At 41.0% G+C, this 13,861-nt stretch overlaps 1 long non-coding RNA gene across 1 annotated transcript in view; it reads left to right on the top strand.

Moving 5' to 3' along the window:
• Positions 1-9,940: 9,940 nt before the first annotated feature.
• Positions 9,941-13,861, top strand: part of LOC123580212 — a 101,666-nt gene continuing 97,745 nt past the window's right edge. The window contains exon 1 of the long non-coding RNA XR_006703182.1: positions 9,941-10,010. This is a non-coding gene — a long non-coding RNA (uncharacterized LOC123580212). The remainder of the gene's footprint in view (positions 10,011-13,861) is intronic.

A 13,861-nucleotide genomic window follows, 5' to 3' on the forward strand; every position in this document is an offset into this window, starting at 1 on the left:
ACCTGTTTCAGCTGCAGGGCAGCAAAGCTGTCACTCTTTGCCCTGGAGAGGCTGGTGGGTTTTGGCTGGGTGCCATATGCAATCCCAGTTACAAGGTCAATTGCATGTTTTTGGTTTTTGGAAGCTGTTACAACTTGAGCTAGTCACTGACTATACCTTTAGCCTGGGTCAGGTTTCACTCTTTAGATTTTACCTGAGACTTTAAAGGGACTGTTGGTCCCATTCAGCTGCTGCGTATTGCTATCGTTCCCACTTCGTGTTTATGTCACCTATGCTTGCTCGCCTTGTTGCTCTTTCTTTTTCTACTTATTTCTAATTTCTCATTTTTACATTGCATAATGCCCTTCAGTTCCTCCTTGCCATGAGTTCTGAGACTTACAAGCATGCCCTGGGTTCATATTTATAAACTGATAAAACCTCTGAAGATGAGGAACTCAGTTTTATGGAAACCAATGACAGGAGAAGTCAATCCAGGGAGGGAGAGAGAGAGGTTGAGTTTCCAATAGGTTAAACACTTTTCTAAACCAAAATCTACAAAGAAGTGGCCAGTGGCAATGATAAAATAAAATGCCCCAGCATCTCAGCCATTCTAGACCTGAGTGGATCTCCTTAGCATGCAGAGACTGGGCTCTAGGTATAGTATTCTGAAAACCAGAATTGCCTTGGGAATGGAGAAACCATTTCCAAGGCAGTGAGGATCCGGGCCCTGGAACATGATTCACTACACTAGATTCGCATGCATTTATGGTTTGAAATCATGCCAGGCATGCCCTGTCCAGACCATAGCATGACCTCTGCAAAATCATATCTATCATTGGAAAAGCCTGGCTTTCCGTAACTCCTTCTGATATGCTGCCAAAAACTCAAACAGCTATTCCGAGTACACTTTAATTGGTACTTTATATTCAACACATAGGAAAACTCACCATAAACAAAATCTGTTCTTTCCTGAACTCTCTGAAGTTAAAGTATCTGGATCATGTGTTAACTATACAATATTTATGGAGTTCAGCATGTGGGTGAAGTTAGCCCAGGCCCATTTCTTCTCCTTACAGACTTATATACTAAGGAATGCTTATTATATGTGATGACTTTGTAAATAGCTTTGAAATCCCCACCCCTATGAAATTCTTGCAATAGTAAAGAATGGAAGGAATAATAGTCAATTCAGCTGATTTTTTTTATTATTCTTTGAGAAATCAATACTAATGTAGTTGGCATTTATGTAATCAACCTTCTTCCAAGAGTCTCAAAACATATAAAAACTCTGCTGGTTAGTTACATTAAGTAATCACTTGCCCTGAAACCATTAACCAGGTCACATATGGAACTGGTTTTAGGAGTCAAATACAAAGACTTAAAATCTCTACTAGTGGTTTATGCCAATCTGTTACTGTGTCCCATTCACCTACACCCATGCGTGTAGGTGAGGACTATTAAGGATTTGAGGATGAAGAGAGGAATCTAAGATGTATGTATTCAATCAACCAAATCAGTGAACATATCCATTGTGCTAGAGACTGTGGTGTGCCTAGGGGACATGGGTGGTATTTGAGTTTTGCTGTCTAGAAATTTGGTCTCTAGTGAATAACACAGTAACAATTGACACATATGAGTACATAAATAACATACTCTGTTCTCTAAGAATAAGCCTCTTATGTGGTTAACTCACTCAGTCTTCACGTCTACTCCGTGAAGTAGGGTCTAATACTACGTCTAATAATAGACACCCTTTACCCAGACGTTAAAATGCTTATATTGAATTTTAGTTGCTTTAAGTGATTTTTCAAGATACAAATATTTTCAGAGAGACTTCCAGTGCCCGTTTTACTCCTTCTTGATCTTGATTTCTACTCTCTGGCCAAGAAGGCAGTCTCACTTCCACAGTCAATGCGTATCTTTCCTATCTTTTTTCTTTCCAAAATAAATACACTCTGTATATCTACATATATATTAGCGATGTGTCATATTGTTTTGCATGTTTGCAAAATTTATGCCAATGGTATAATTTTCTTTCATCTTGGCTTATCCACAATATTGCCCTTTTGAAATTTATGAATATTGAATCATATGGAAATTGTACATTAATTATAACAGTTACATAGTTTTTTATTGCATTAATACACACAATTGGTCAATCCATTCCACTGTTCCTGGGTATTTGCATCGTTTTCAGTTCTGTATTACAGTAATGCGTCAATGAACCCATCTTTATGTGAATTTTCTATGTCATATCCCTACAAGTAAGTTTGCTGATTCACTTGATAGGTGCATCCTCAACTTTCCTAGATATTGCCAAATAGTTCCCCCAAATTGTCATACTAATTACACTCCAAATGCCAGTGTACGAATGTTCCAGGTCTCCTGTAACTTCATGGCACTTAGTGGTGCTAGAAATTTGTCAGTTTGAAGGATGTAAAAATAGCTTTTATTGATTTAGAATAGTGTCAGTTGTTTCTACGTGATATTGGCTGATCAATACACACACATACACACACACATATTCTTTCTTATGCTATCTTTTTTCTGTTTTTATTTTATATAAAGGAAGGTTATACTATACAGCTTTAGAAAACAAGAATATTTCTTCCTTAAAAATTAAATTTTTTTAAATGTTTATTTATTTTTGAGAGGGAGAGAGACAGGGTATGAGCAGGGGAGGGGCAGAGAGACAGGGAGACACAGAATCGAAAGCTCTGAGCTGTCAGCACAGAGCCTGATGCAAGGCTCAAACCCACAAACCGCGAGATCATTACCTGAGCCAAAATCAGACGCTCAACTGACTAAGCCACCCAGGCGTCCCTCTTCCTTAAAATTTTAGTCAGTCACATATAAAACTGTTTTGGTAGGGTAAACAAAATTAATTAATTATTGATAAGTTATAGCTTCTATTTCTTTGTAAGTTAATGCTCATGTAAAGTAGTATAAAATTTTCTTACTGTCAGTGTATTGTATTTCTGTGGTTATGTCATATTTCAAATAGAATTTCAAGTATTTTGTATTTGTGCAAATTCCTTATGTTTCTTTATTTGTGCTTTCTGTCTGTCTGTCTCTCTTTTTACTTGCATAGTCTTCCACTCGTCTGTTTTATTAGTAATTCTGAATTCTTTGGTTTTGGTACTTCTTTCCCTCGTTTGTTACTTCTCATTTCCTAATTTTCCGCTTTTCTATTATTACTGGTGTCTGTACCGTTTGGGGGAGGATTTAGTCTCCATTCTTTCCAACGTTTTTAATTCAATGCTAAAGGTTATTAATGTGTCATTTTTCTTATGTTAAAAAAATATGCATCACAGTTATGAATTTTCCTCTGAGTACCAATTTGTCTTCATCTTACAAATGTTGATGTGCTGTACTCTGGGTATCTTACTAGTACTTTCATGAAGCAGACTCCCAAACCATATCTGACAAAACCTTTTCTCGGGTATTTATTACAGTCTTTGGACAGAGCCTTATCTCATTTTCATTTCATACACATGTGACAACATTTCCAAATTACATTGGATATAAAACTTTTGGAATTTGATGGCATTTCCTATGTAACTGAGTAAGATAAAAAATCCCCAGTAAAAATGCCCCGCCATATAGAAGGGTACCATATATGATTACAAAACTTTCTTAGGCAACCAATAAGCTGTAACAAATTAGAGAAACCTTACTAAAATAACTTAGCTAATAGGAAATGTCTGCAGAGAAAATAGAGGTAAAACATTTCTATGATGTATAAAAGTGGAAAGGATCTTATGGATCACATAGATCATGTTTTATTTTACATAGCCAGATTGAGTCTCAGAGAGATTGAAAGACTTTCTCAATTTCACAAAATAATTGGTTGGAGATTCAGGCCTGAACACTCTCTGTGTAGTTGTTGCCTTATTGTGATCGTTAATTTTACACCATATTTCCTCCTGCCTTCTGTTCTAAGAAATGAGGATCAACAGGTTTGTACATCTATTGAAAATTCTTTAATGTTACTGTATGACTCCTTCTTTATGGATGGTTTAGTTAGCCACAAAGCCCATTGATAGAACTACAGAAAGAAGGCATGGGCATTGAATCCACTTGCTGGAAAAGCACACATACGACAACTTTACTAATTCATACTTCCTGCCGACCCCTGCAATGTCTTCTACGTTTTCTAAACCTCGAGTCCCCTTCCCTCGATTCTCTTCCATTATATTCATTGCTTTTCTTTCTCATCCATGAGGCTTAACTTTAAATGTCACCTTGGGGAGGGTTTTCCTGACAAGATCATCTAAAGGAGGCTCCACACCTACTCTCCATTATTCTCTCCCTTAATCTTGCAAACGTTGTACTCCTTCCTCATAACACCCTATGTGGAATTATTTTATTGACTAACTAGTTTGTGTATTTGTCCCTATTTCCCATTTAAATGTATATTTCATGTTAGGTCCAGTGCATGTCACAGTTCTGGTCATTGTAGGTTCTCAGCGGAAGCTAGAGGCTTGTTTAAATAAATATAAAAATCTTCAATAGGCATTTAATGAGTAGAGGTGATATCAGTGGAATATTTGGCAAAAAATGAGGTGTTATATTTAGGTGACATCCCTAAACTAAATTAGGGAAACATATGAGAGTTCTGGTAATGATCATTATACCTCCAGGACAAAGACTTTTAAAATAATGATGGATAATTTCATTTCCAGTAATTATGGACTAAGGTATTTGGACAAGTTTCTTTTTTTTTAACCTTCAGGAAAAATAAAATAGCTGAGTGAAATATAAATACTATCTTTGAAAAGCATCAAAGAGCTAACAAGATAGTGACTAATTACTTGGTAGAGAGCTGTAAGATTTTGGGAATCCAGGCATGGAGTCTACCAGTAGAGGCTACTTTTGCCCTCATCATATTCAGATACAGGGAGGTACCAGACAGGTTGGGCTGTCAGCTGAAGAGATAAAAGTCTGATTGCAGATTCTATCAAGAGGCAAGATTTGGTGAGCTTCCTACCACTCTGGGCTGAAACTCTAAGGGCTCTAGCCTGAGAGTAAAGGTGACAGTTTTGTATCATTTTACTCTCCAGAAAATCTCAGCGTTAAACTAGACTAAAATGGTCAAAAATAGTACGCCCCAGATTCTGGCAAAAGTAGATGAAAATCTTCAATTCAGGAAGACAACTTTAATCATGTCTCAAATTATTAATAGAAGTCCGCTTTCAAACACAATGCCTAGCACACAATCAGAGATAATTAGACACACAAAGAATGAAATGCCATAAGAGAAGGAAACAGTAAAAATAATTCAGCTTAGAAACAGACACCGTGGAGTCCAAATAATAGAATTACTGGACAACTAGATAGACTATATGCAACATTTCTGCTTACTATGTTCAGTGAGATAAAAGTCAAGCTTCAAAATGTTAGCAGAAAACTAGAAACCATAAAAACTGATACCATAGATTAAAAAAAAAACCCAATACGCATTCTAGAACTAAAAAAGAAAAAAAAAACCTGAATAAATAAGTTTAACAGCAGCTTAGAGTTGAAGAGAGAATCGTTAAACAAGAAGATAGGTCAGAAGTCTGCAAAATGAGGCATAGAAAGAAAACAAAAGGTATAAAATATAGAATAACAGACAATAGATACAGAGTGGTGGTGTCCATCAGAAACCTCTTCAATGATAAATTCTTCTATATTTGTCCAATATGGTACCACTAGACACACGAGGCTCTGGAGTACTTGAAATGTGGCTCTTGAGACTGAAGAACTGACTTTTAAATTGTATGCAATTTTAGTTAAACTTAAATTTATAGAACCACTTAGGCTAGAGACTAATGTAATGAACAGTGCTGAAATAGAGGACGCATATGGAAAGTTTAAAATAATATCACTTCTTGGCCTTTTGACTAAGATCAAGTGTAGAAAGTTTAAAATATGTGTAGTAGGAGTACCAGAAACAAAAGAGAGAGGAAATGAAGCAGAGGCAATATTTGAAGAGGTAATGGTTCAAAAGTTTTCAGAACTGATGAAAGACACTAATCCAAAAATTCAAGAAATTCATAAAATCTCAAGGAGGAATTAACAAAAATTATTTTAGGCATGTCTTAGTGATTTTGAAGTAAACCAAATGCAAAGAGAAAAAAAAATAAGAGGAGGCAGAGAAAAAAAAAAGATTCCCTTCAAACAAAGAGCATTTAAACTGAGTTGACATCTCAACAGCTACAATGGAAGCCAGACAACAGAGAGATGATATATTCAATGTGCCGAAAGAAAATAACTATCCTATCCTAGAACTCCATACCCAGAGAAAGAATCTTTCAAGAAGGTAAAATAAAGGCATTTAAGACCTAGAAAAACAAAGACAGTTTAGCACTAGCAGATGCTGCCAGTGGAAATTGTAAAATGATCCCAGATGGGAGGTAAAACATGAAAGAAACAAGAACAAAGAAAATAATAAATACGTGGGTAAATTATAAGAAAAAATGTGATACGAAACACAAACAATAACTTATTGTGGGCTTTTTTTTCCTTTCTCTCTTTCTCTCTCTCAACAATTTAACATTGCACTTCACATTTTATGTTGAAATTATTTACCACTACTACTGGACTTCTCACTGTTTTGGGTCAGAGACCTTTATTAAAGTGTTTAATGGGGGTCTACAGCATTAATGTTTGTTGTGAGACAAACGGATGAATGAATGGAGCAAAGGAAGTTATTTCTTTATTCCCTGGTAATGTGGCAAGCATATTAAAAAGCAATGAACTTCACAGAGCGACTACTGAGTAGCCGAGTTTCAAAACCATCATGGGTGGCACTTGAACCTTTCCAAATACTATCATAGACTTGATGTTTCTGAAATATGAGTCTTAACAATAAAGTTTTCTGGAGTCAATTCCGGAGAGCCCATTCCAGCTTTTGGCTTTAATCAAGCTACCTCAACTCCCTAATCTTTATTTTCTTTATCTTTGACCCATTTTGCATCGTGGTTAGTGTGCATAAAACCACATTTGGATCCTTTTCATTAACTTCCCTGAAATGTTACGCACTCCTTGGCAGTGTACTCGGAGATACTTTCTTTGACTTCGTTTTCATTGTTGTTTCCTTTCCAATGGTTTGGGTACTTCCTCAGGAATACAGTTAAGTCTACAAGTTGTATCCTGTTTCCTCCTCTCTCCCTTTGTCCTTTCCATCTTCAGTCTTAGAGAACTTCTGAAATCGTGCCTCCTGTCCACATCTTAAGCTCAAGCTGTTTTGCTTCTGTTCTTTGCTGCCTTGACTGGAGACTTCACTGTCACAGTCCTTGAAATCTTCCCTCGTCTCCTCCTTTTGTTTTTCCCATCTAATTTTAATACCTTTCCTGACAGATTATTTGGTAGACATACCCTTGTATCTGATTAAATGCCTTTAAAGTGTTTTCCAGTTTGCTCATTCCTGAATGAGAGGAAATTTGTCAAGATCTGGTAATTGTCAACCAACTGGGTGTATAATCCCCATTTGGAGGAAAATTTATTTCTGGGTGTTGTGGTAGATTAGCTCGTTGTTCAGTCCCTCACCCTCTTTCATGGGAAGCGTATCCTTCCCTACCCCAGAGGGCAAGTTAATTGCCCACCTAGACCACATTTCTTTCCTTTTTTTTTTTTTAATTTTTTTTTAACATTTATTTATTTTTGAGACAGAGACAGAGCATGAATGGGGGAGGGGCAGAGAGAGAGGGAGACACAGAATTGGAAGCAGGCTCCAGGCTCTGAGCCATCAGCCCAGAGCCCGACGCGGGGCTCGAACTCACGGACCGCGAGATCGTGACCTGAGCCGAAGTCGGACGCTTAACTGACTGAGCCACCCAGGCGCCCCAACCACTTTTCAATATCTAGTCAGCATTCAAATAATTGGGTACTGCTGTACAGGAGGTGGCTTCTTCCACTCCAGTGGATACTCTAAGAGAGAAATGTGTGACCAACCGCCATCTGTATTACGTATCGTATTGCTGCCAGGAGTCTTCCTATCGACTTCCTGCCAAAGCCGCTTACTTCTGCAGCACACCTCAGCAATGCGTCCTCATAGCTCCCCTTTTTCCCAGTTTTCCAATTGTTTCCAGGAAGTCAAAGTCTTCAGAAGTTGTGATAAGAAAATAAAAGTACTCTGCCTCAGAAAGTTAGGAGTCATAAAGTAGAGAGGAATTCCCTAATTTGCTTCTCGATTCAGACTTTTCTGGGTGAGTTTTCCGTTTCCACTCGTAAGCCAAGGGTCCACCCCTGTTGAGGTTTCTCACCCCAAGCCCATTGGAATTACAGACCCTTGAATTTCTCTTCTGTGAGTTTTGGTCCTGTTGTTCTGGCTGGCTCTGCACATGCACCTGTGTTTCTTGTGATTGGACTAGGAGAACTGAGTCCAGAACTCCCAGTCAGATGCCATTTTAAATTCAGGATGGTGCCTCTACGTCTAACTAGTAAAATGTGCCTGTCTCCTAGAATATTCTGTATTTTAGACTCCTCCCTGGGTCGATGTTCCTTTTTTCCTTGTTATTGTAAATTGTTGAAGTCTGACTCTGTTTGTGAGTATTCAGACTATTAAAAATGAAATTTGGATTAAAGACAGGATTTTGGAATCTGTAGCCCTCTTGTGCTCCTGAAGATTCGGCCCAGGTTCCCAAGGGAGCATCTTTTCCAACACTTTCTTATGAAAAATTTCAACTATGCAGCAAAGTGGAAAGAATTGCACGGTGAACAGCCTTACGCCTACCGTCTATTGTGTCATTAACACTTTACTCACCTTATCATGTTATCTATCCCTCTGTCCATCAATTAATTCATCCCAGTTTTGGATGCATTTCAAAGTAAATTGTAGACACTAATATATGCCCTCCTAAGTACCTCAGCATGTGTATTATCGGGAAGAGATCATTATTTGTTTACAATTCTTTTTCTTTTTTTATGTGAAATTTACATGTCATGGAACATGTAAATCAAGTACGATGTACTTTCGCTGAGTTTTGCAAATGCATACAAGGAAGTACCCTCTTGCCCCTTAACAAGGGCACATTTTTAGCATATAATAATCCGATCAAAATAGAATAGGGGCAGTTTCCATCTGAAGGATCCGCAGAATAACTCAGTCCCCCCATTACCTTTGTGTGCCAGCAGAAAGGGAAATCTTCCTTGCAATTTCATAGACTTTGTACTTTTGTCATAGAATTTAGTATTCAGGAGCATGGAGGAAAAAGAACCAAATAGAGACAGAAAAAACCGTGTCATCATTAAAAATAAACAGAGACACAAATATGTCAGAGGGCAGAGGCAGGCATTTCATTGTGCAAGTGATTTATGGGGGAAGCTAATTTTAAACAAGCTTAGGCTGTGCGGTGCCTCGCAGCCAAACAAACAGGCAAAGCGCCCTTCCGACAGCAGCCCGGAGCTGCTGATCTCCTCAAGAAGTAATCTCATTTCCTCGGTGGTGTCAAAGGCAGTAAGTCAAAGTCTTTTTTTTGTTTGCCGTCTGAGAAAACCCTGGTCCAGTCACTGAACGCAGACCCCATTAACGCCACAGAGTAATGAGGATTAAGGCTACGAGACCATGGCCTACCCCCCAAGAGTAAAAGCCACCAAACACCACACAGATACATTAACAACAATTAAAGCAGAGGACTTCCCTCTGTTTCTTCCGCGCTGTGGGCTTCTTTTCCTTAAAAATGGCACTTGAGTGTGAGATACAGACAAAATAGCTACCGGCGAAATTTGTGCACGGCACCGTGGCCTGGGTACCCGTGTCTAGCATGGAACAGCGGTCGGGCAGGACTGTGATGCGAGTGGGGTGGCAGCCAGGTAGCAGGGAAGGCGGACATGGGAGAGGGAGGAAGGAGGGTAGCTTCTTGTGGAAGAATCCCTGTAGGGCTACAGGAGCTGGCCAGTCCTGGATTAGTGGATGCTATCTTTAGACTGGTTGCCATTGGTGGTTAGTTTTCCCCGCCTTCACGTTTGTGGCTCTTCCAAATGCCAGTGTTGAAAAACCTGCAGTTCCATGCTCTAATCCCAAGGAAATTCCCAAGCAAGCCGAGGTAGGGGTATGTGTGCAGGTGATGGTGGGGTGGCAGAGGGGGGTGGGTTTCGGCAGTAGTGGTTTCAGCGAATAAAAATTTAATATGGATCCTCAATATATACGGTTCAAGAGCTACCTGAAGGTATCAGAAGATTGAGAGGGTAGATTCAAGAGAGAACGTTGCTGGGAAAATGTGTGCGAGTTTTCCCTCCAGCCATTGCAAACAGAGGGAGGGGATGTGGCCCCCTTGCCTTCAGACTAGTGAGAAGTTGGAGGGGGTGGAGCCGTAGGGGTGGCTCAGTGGGTGGAGCGTCTGACTCCAGCTCAAGTCATGATCTTGTGGTTCATGAGTTTGAGTCTCCCGTCGGGCTTGCGGCTGTCAGTGCAGAGCCTCGGATCCTCTGTCCCACTCTCTCTCTCTGCCTCTGCCCCACTCAAGCGCTCTCTCTCTCTCTCTCTCTCTCTGTGTGTCTTTCTCTGTGTGTGTCTCTCTCTTTCAAGAATAAAAATAAACATTAAAAAAAAAAAGCCCAGGGAGAGATTGGGAAGACCCAGTAAGGGAACTAGATTGTTTCCCCTGGACGCGGTCAACAGGGCTGATGTTCTAAAGGATTCCAGCAGCCTGTGAGGCGTGCATACTGACAAATGAGAACTGGTATCAGCCACGCAACAGGAATTGGTTCCTGCCGGGTCCTGTTTGGCCAAGTATGGATTCTTACACTCCTGAATAGTGGGAGGTCGGGGGGCTGCGTGGGGGTGCTGGAAGGTGAGGGCATTAGCAGAGAGTTTTGGGGTTGCTCAGAGCAGAAGCTCTTTATCAGTTGTTGTGGGAGCACTTGACCAAGCCACAGTCAGTATGCCCTCCTGGTGCCTGCCCGCTCACTGGCGGACCTGCACAGCAGGTGGACAGGGGGCCGGGGTTAGGAAGCACCTCTCGGCTGCTGAGCGCCTTTAAACGTGCAGGTTCCCCGTGGAGGAGGTGACAGTCACGTGCGTGGAGAGCGAGAAGTGGCCTTGATCACCTGAAAGGAACTTTCCCCCTGAAGGTTGCTTAGAAGGGAGATGGGACCACAGTAGAGAGAGTGCATGGTGGAGTAGAAACAAAAAAATCATGGTGTTCTCGGGCTACAGACCTTAGCGGCAGACTGTGTCTGTGGATGACCCCTTCTTGGATTATTTACTGTTTTTAAGTGCATAAACTGGATTCATGGAATTGCTAAGGAAACCAATGATATCTAAGTAGAGTTAGCAAAATAGTTTTTAAAAAGTAACACATTCAATAGCCAGTGCTAGTATCACTCCTAACAGCTACCATAATTTTCCTAATTTTGAAACAGTGCCAACCGTAAACAGCATTTTGTAGTATCTTTGCAGTCCTAACGTAACACAAAGCCATCTGCAGTTTCATTGGTGACAAAGTCGTAAGTGCTGATAAAATGGAGTACCTTCGAAATGGAAGGAAAGGCTACGTTTCCATTCATACATCCACATGGATAATTGATGGACATGGCCAATTTCAGTCAGGGATTAGTGAAAATAAGTCCATGAATATTTTTTATCCCATCCAAGTTGCAGGACCCCTTTGTAGGTAGCTCTGGGTTAAAGGGCCCCCTCTCAAGGCCAGCTGGACAATGTGTCACCTGTATAAGGACCTGCAAGTGAAAAACACACAGGGGACAGAGTTCATTTGAAGCACCTGCCATGGCCAGAGGAAACCGCCTATAAATACGTGCTTCTCTGCCCCAAGCGGGAGGTTCGGAAGTCAACACCAGTGAGTGGTAGTGGGTGAAGGAAGATGGCCGAGTTAAGGAATTAAGAAGTCCCTTTTTCCCTGAAAAGGATTTCCCAGACTGCTTCAGGATCAAGGTGAAAGGCTTTAATTTTGAGTGAAGTTTACAGATTCGGTTATTACACTGCACTGGGCGTATTCACTTCGGAACAGAGACCGTTCTGGACAGCCCAAGTGTCTGGCATTCCTTTCCTAATCTCAGAGGGAAGAGGGGAGCTCTGTGGTCTCCAGGGGTCCGTCCAGTGTCAGGGGGATAGCCTGGCCTCACCGGACAGGGTTGGAAGGACGCTCATAGGGGAAAATGAAATTGCTTTGTAATGACACTCCTTGAGTCTTGCTAGCTCAGTATACAGTGTCTAGAATTAAAAAATAAATAAATAAAATGGCATTTAAAAATTCTGGCAGATCGCTTATTGTATCACCTTGAGGAAGTTCCTTAACCAATGTGTTTCCCCATCTGTAAGATAGGGCTAACATTGTTATATGGAAATGGCATATGTAACACCAAAAAAAAAAAAAAAAGAAAAAAAAAAAGGTTCAATGTGCTGATATACACAAATATTTAGAATAGTGCCTGGTGCTACCCAAATATTAGCTTTTGTTATTATTAAGTTACTCCGCCTTGCCACTCTCAGTTGCCTTTAGGGAACGTCCACTGAACTGTAGAGATCCGAAAATAAGACCTAGAAACCATCGTCCCAGAATCTCTGTATCTGCCTCTGGGCAGTTGGGTATTTGGGCTCATTCTCCCCTTCCTTCTCCAGCGAGAGAGAAGTCTCAACCATCTGGGTAATTTGTGCACCTCGTGCTTCCCCAGGGTCAACACCTGACCAGCCGTTCCCAGGCAGCCCCCCAGATGGTGGCCTGGGCCTCTCTCCTGTGGTATCAACTCCGAGGAAAGCTTTCCAGAACCCACTACTGGGTTCAGCCATTTCGTGAGATGAAACCCTCGGAAGCTGTTTACTTGGAAAGTAGTTGTTAAACATCATGGGTAGCTAAGGGCCTTTTCAGTTGCTAAGGGAGGTGTTGTGTTTAAATCCAGCAACAACAAACAAAACAGCTGGTGGAGAAACCACATCTGATGTGTGCGAATGTTTCTGTTAGTCCTGGTGGAACTGAAAGAGTGTTGGGCTGGGGTCAAGCAATCCTGGACTTAAATACCCCCTATCACTCAACGGTGGTGTGAAATTCGGTGCCTTCTGTACGTCCCTGAAAGTCTATTTCCTTTTAAATATAGCAAGGATAACCGGTAACGTCTTCCTGGTTGTGAGAATCACATGAGATAAGGCTTAGGTGTTCATTTCCTATTGATGCATTGCCTTCCCATGGGGGGGGGGGGGTGATATTTCTCTGTCAGCCACAGTTGTCTGTTGCGCTAGAATGAAGCTAAACACAACCCGACCTCCTTCCTTCTTACCTTACAGATTCAGTAGTCCCTGGAAGTCCTAACACTCTTTAGTATTTCTGGCGAATTCCACATAAGAGGGCAGAAATGCAGAGTCTATTTTCCTACGGCTGGCTCAGCATCCCTGGCTCTGACCTCCAAGCATGCAATCTTTATATCCCATCGCTTTATCGGATAGAAACGCTCAACCCCTGCTGGTTTTCCCAAACAACCACAACAGGGCCTCTACCGACTCCTACACTGCATTAATGAGTTACATACATCACTTTGAAAGTGTAGACATCAAGACGGATTAGAAGCTCACTTCCTGGCAGCATGCAAACTCCCTGTTCTTAAATACCCTGGTCACGCTGTCACCATGGAGTGTCCCAGGCCCTCACCCATACGGTCACATATGCTCTCCATTTTGCTGGACCTCCTCCTCTTTGCACCCCTCCCCGCCTTTCTTCACACCACCTGTTCTTGGAGCTCACTCTCAGTGGTAGAAATAACAGTTATTTCCCTCTCGACTCTGCAGGACAGCTTCCCACAGCTTCCCAAAGGACGCTTTTGTATCCTGACGTTTGCTGATCTTCCTGCTTGTGGATAGATCTGTCAGCTAGTGCTGAATAAGAAACCACACCAAAATTCAAGGACTTAAAAATAAACATTGCTCACTAGTCTTTATCAGCCAGGT

Source organism: Leopardus geoffroyi, chromosome A3, assembly GCF_018350155.1.
Source record: "Leopardus geoffroyi isolate Oge1 chromosome A3, O.geoffroyi_Oge1_pat1.0, whole genome shotgun sequence".
In the NCBI taxonomy this organism is placed as follows: domain Eukaryota; kingdom Metazoa; phylum Chordata; class Mammalia; order Carnivora; family Felidae; genus Leopardus; species Leopardus geoffroyi.